This window comes from Sinocyclocheilus rhinocerous, unplaced genomic scaffold, assembly GCF_001515625.1.
Source record: "Sinocyclocheilus rhinocerous isolate Xijiao unplaced genomic scaffold, SAMN03320098_v1.1 scaffold3209, whole genome shotgun sequence".
NCBI classification, from domain to species: Eukaryota; Metazoa; Chordata; class Actinopteri; order Cypriniformes; family Cyprinidae; genus Sinocyclocheilus; species Sinocyclocheilus rhinocerous.
The window spans coordinates 197,896-203,690 of NW_015630393.1; positions in this window are offsets into that span (position 1 = coordinate 197,896).

Here is a 5,795-nt window from a genome sequence, read left to right on the forward strand (position 1 = left end):
TATATATATATATATATATATATATATATATATATACACACACATACATGCATACACACACACACACACTCACTCACTCACTCACACCGATTTGTTTGTAAAATTATGCATTAAAGGAATAGTTCACCATAAAATATACCAAAAAAGTACATTTACTCTTATGTCAAGTTTCAACAATCCCTTTAATGGTCTGTTCAGAATTAAAGATGTTAAGATGTTAATAATGTTTGCTAATGTATCACAGCTCCCTTTAAGATGAGAATCTAGATGTGGGTCCCTAGATTGGTCTGTACTAGAGGTTTTTGAAACTCAGAAAAGAGAAATTAGGCTGGGCTCAGTACATCAGCCATCTCAAGAAATCTCCAGAGACGTCCTTTTAATTACCAGACAGAAGCCAAATCAATGACAATTAATCATTTGATCCACTAAAGCGGGAAAAAGGGATTTCCATTGATTTCTTTAGGACTTCAATGAGAACTTTTGAGCATGCATTTCTCATAATAATAATAATAATAATTATTATTATTATTATTATAATTGTTGTTGTTATTCATTATGAACAATTTATTATTATTAGTAGTAGTAGTAGTATAATTAGTATTATTAGTATTCAATCTGCACACAAGACAATAAACCCGTCACTTCTATGAGTGTGGTGGGATTGCTCTTAGTGCACTTCGAAATTACTCTTCAAATATGCTAAGGATAGGTCCGATTGGCCAGCTAGTTGACTAGCTTTTAAACCATGAACTGATGTTAAAGATCGAATCCTGAGCATCCAGCAATGGGTTTGGTTGAACATCATCATCACCATAATAATAAAATTATTATTATTATTATTATTATAATTGTTGTTGTTATTCATTATGAACAATTTATTATTATTATTAGTAGTAGTAGTATAATTAGTATTATTATTATTATTGATCATTTAGGTTTTAAGGTGCTTCTGCTAAAAAAAAAAAAAAATAATACATTCACCCAAAAGGGAATTTAAAGATATCAATGTGCCATTACTGCATACTGAAAAATGCACAACCCAATTATCTGGTTCGGATTGTGTGCAAATTCAATTTCAAACTAGAAGTTATATAAAACCCATTCAACTCTATAGTTGACAAAGCCATCCTAGAAGTTCAGTGGGGTTCTTGTATGTCCTTGAAACTAACATACTTAACAAAGAGCCTCCTGTGTTTCAATGAGATTTAGAGAACACTCAAGTGTCACTTATTGTTGGCCCATTATAGAGATCACAGAAGTGATCTAAACACTCCATTAGTCCGCTGAGTGAGGATGAGCACTGGCTCATGAAATAAAATGGGCCAGTGTGAGGGTGCTATGTGCTAATATAGCAGGGCTAAAGAGGGCCAGCTCATGTCTCTCTGATGTTTCTCATCCCAGACTGGCCCTAACACACATGATTGAGAGATCAATGAAGGGTGAAGGTGAGGAGAGGCTGTCGATGGTAAAGATGGAGACATTTATCTCTTCAGGCCAGCAGGCTGCAGGGACTCCTGGGACTAATTAGGAAGGTGGCATTTAGCTCCTATGGCTGCAGCCAACATGACATCCTCCGAGTTTATAGAGTCAAAGCCATCCTTCGTTCTTTTTTCCTCAGTCTCTTGTTTGTCTTTCAACAGCATTAACACACACAATATGACGAGCAGTTTCACTTTATGCATTGGTCACACTGTAACTGTTACGCTCTCATGTCAAATGCTATTCGCGTGGGTAGCAATTTCCTTGAACATCTAAATCTCGAAGCCCTGATAGCTAATAGATATGAAAAGCACCTCATTAAATATCTAGTTAAAACCATCCTCTATGAGAATGCCTGAAGCTCTTCAATTGCAGCCCTCCGGCTGAGATAAAACTCTTGCCCTGATTAATAAATAGGCACATGAGAATGAGATCGTACATCTTCAGCTCTGCCTATTTTCCATCCTTATTTCTAAAAACTAGAGATTTCTAATACTCCCCAAATCAAGTGTGTATTCACACCAGGAAAGTCCGCTAGTTCACTTGTGTTGGTCTGGACCAAATACAATGTTGATTTTATTTTTTTTTGGTGCGGTTCGCTTTCACACTGCCCTTTTTGTAAGTGAACCAGAAATTGTAAACAAAACCACACATGTGCTAAGGTCATCCGTTCATTGGACAGAAATTCTCAAGCAGGGAAAAACAGGAAGTGCAAAAACAGGCTAATCATGGAGATCTTTCGTAGTCCATTTTTATTCTTTTACCAATTTGGTGTTATCAGCTAACGCAATATAAATAAACTTATGAGCATCATATGAGACAATGACATACGATGTTGTAATTATGACTTGCCGAAAATAAAATCTATAGATATAAAATACTTAAAGCATATCACAATGTTAGTTTAAACATTTAAACTAGATAAATGTGCGCTATTAGGCGCATATCCAATTGTTTGTGCAGAGAGTGGAAGCTAAAGCGCACTTCAGGATATGAGTGGAAACAAATTAAAATATGCTGTCATTTTTGCTCATAAAGGCAAGAATAATACATTCTTCGGAACTGTAAAGGGTCTACTTTTATTTGTGTGCACTCACAATATCAAGAAAATGTTGTGCTTTTGGAAAATATAGAAAACAAATAGGATGCACTTTCTGCCATCTCTGTCTTGAACAGGAGTGCTTCACAAAAATGAACCGAAACTCAGCAAAAATTTTCCTTACAGACATGATGAATATATCTATAGAAAGCTTTAAATGACTACAAAACTAAATAATTCAAATCCAAAACAAAAACTCTTTCATTATGTAATCCGTAAAGATGCATTTCTTTCTAAAAGCGTGTCCAATGAGGAGATGGCGAGTCAGGATTGTCAACTTCATCTTTGCGACACTGACTCAGAAAACACTAGTTTATTACTAAATAATTAACATATCTCCTTACCATTTCCCCCGGCACATTAATTGTAACTTTTGCTGGGGCTTTGCAGCAAGCTTTAGCCTATTTTGCATGCTCACGTCACGTTGCAGTGCACCATGGTCACAAAAACTCATCATTTGCACGCATTTTTAAGCACTGTGGTTTAAAAACAAGTGATTTAAGCCATTGAAATGCATACAACAGCACTATATGCGCGAGCTGTCTGTTTCCGAGCATGATTTCTGCAATTGGGTCAGATCGAGGTCGGGACATATTCACACCTTAAAAGAAACTGTACTAGAGTTCATTTGGAACCAGACCGAGACCATCTCTTCAGCTGGGTCTCGGTACGGTTGTTTGATCCGCACCAGAGTGCTATTGCTGTATTCACACCTGCCAAAAATTTCCGCACCAAGGGGGGGAAACAAACTTGAGTTTGATTCAATTGAACCAAACAAGACAGGTTTGAATACACCCCAAGATTTATCCATATTCTGAAGAAATTAAATTGAAATATAATAAATATTAACAATTAAATATAATCAGAATGTGTACACTCACACATATTCAAGGTGTAAAGGGAAAAATATATTCTATACTTGAGATTTTTTGAGCCCAAAAAATAAAGAAAATCTTAGTGTAGTACTAACTGAAGTCATATTGCTACCTAAACAAAGGACTGGATGGATAATATGGTTATGTTGAACAATAAAGTCCCTTACAAAGCATGCTCTGGTCTTTCAATATGCGTTAGGCCACAGGAGATGGTCTACAGCATTTAAAGGCCAGTGTGCTTTCTAAGCTACCAGCACAGGCAATTCCAGACCTCTCAATGAAGTAATTAAAAAGGCCAGTCTTTTATCAGACTCACACGGGACTCACTGGAGGCAGTGGCAAAAAGAGGACTGGAGTTTATCATTAATAATTCTGCACATCTTTCCATAATACTCCACCCTGAAGCAAGTTCAGCCACTGGCTCATACCACTGTCCTAAGAAATGCTACTGGGGATCTATTCTGACGGCCAACATCAAACAGTACAACCACCTCCAATCCTATAAACAATACTGCATACAGTGTTTTTTTTTTTTGTTCGTTTTTTTTTTTTTAGGCTGAGCAGTCATTTACCAACCAATGCCCTTGTAATTTGGCCAGTTTACTATGTGTATATTTTCCTCTTTTAATAATGCTTTGTGTCATGTCACTGCCTCATAGTTGATTTGTTAAAATAATATCGTTTTACTCGTTTTGCTTTTCCATTTGAGAGTAGCTGAACTACATATCCATCATAATACAGCATCTGAGCCCTTAGACAACAAACGATCCATACCTGCACCTACAACTTTCAATCTATTGGTGTAGGCTGTAGATTTGGAGGAACCAGCTCTGATTGTAAGCTGGCCCGGGATAGAGAGCAGTAGAAAGACGAGGCAAATTGACTACAGGCATTTGATGGTGCCATCAGGCTGGACAGCTCTGTCTCTCTGAGTGTTCTCAACTCTTATTGAATGCAGAAAACTCCATTTGAACTCACTGGATATTATCAGACAAGGACACATTATAGTACTATGAGGTCTTACGGGGGGAATACATTATTTTATGGTATATTTTAATTGTAGCTTTACATCCCACAATTGGCAACTCAGAGAACCAAATATCACATAAAAGCCACTGCTGTGGTCATCACTATCCTCTTGCATAAGACCAGCTGGATGGCACAAACAGTGCTAGTAGTACCTCAAAAGTAATTGGAATCAAATAATAATTATTGACCATGCCAAAAGAGTTGAAAATTAAAGTTGAATGAGGAAAAGGGTTCAATTCTGGCTTTACTGGCAAAAGGATACATTGAGCATCAGGATGCTTACATTTAAATTTTTTTGAAGATGTTCATAAGAACAAGGTCAAGGCAAAGTCGTGCAAAGCTAGAAAAAAAGCCCTTCATCAATGAGAAGCAAAGAAGAGCCAGGCTGAGGTTTAAAAAAAGACCAGAAGGATTGGGCCATCTCTGATGTGTCCAATTTTCAGCTTTGCCCAACACCTGGATTGTCTAATGGTAAGACAGAGACCAAGAAAGGCCTACAAGCCACAGTGTCTCGCACCTCTGTGAAATTTGGTGGAGGATCGGTGATGACCTCGGGTTGCTTCAGCAAGGCCGGAATGGGGCACATTCATCTTTGTTAAGGGCACATGAATCAAGCCATGTACTGGAAGAAAACTTGCTTCCTTCTGCGCTGACAATGTTCCTCAACTGTGAAGTCTGAACAGAGTTCAGAGAGTTCACTTTTTTTCTTCTTCTTCTTTCAGCAGGACAATTCCCCATGCCACACAGCCTGGTCAATCAAAGTGTGGATGGAGGACCACCAGATCAAGACCCTGTCAAGGTCAGCCCAATCTCCAGACCTGTACCCCATTGGAAACCTCTGGATGTGATGAAAATAAAGATGGATGGTCACAAGCCATCAAACAAAGCTGAGCTGCTTGAATTTTTACACCAGGAGTGGCATAAAGTCGCCCAAAAGCGTCGTGAAAGGCATGTACAGAGCATGCCAAGATGCATGAAAGCTGTGATTGAAAAATCAGGGTTATTCCACCAAATATTGATTTCCAAGATCCTAAGTTAAAACATTTATATTGTGTTGTTAAAATGTTTTCTTTGCATTATTTGAGGTCTAAAAACTCAAAAATATTCTTTGTTATTTTGACCAGTTGTCATTTTCTGCAAATAAATGCTCCAACTAACAATATATTTATTTATTGTTAATTTGGGAGAAATGTCAGTAGTTTATAGAATAAAGCAAAAATGTTAATTTTACTCAAACACATAGGCTGCCTATTAATAGTAAAACCAGAGAAACTGGTTAAATTTTTTATCATTTTATTAGGGTTGTGCCGATA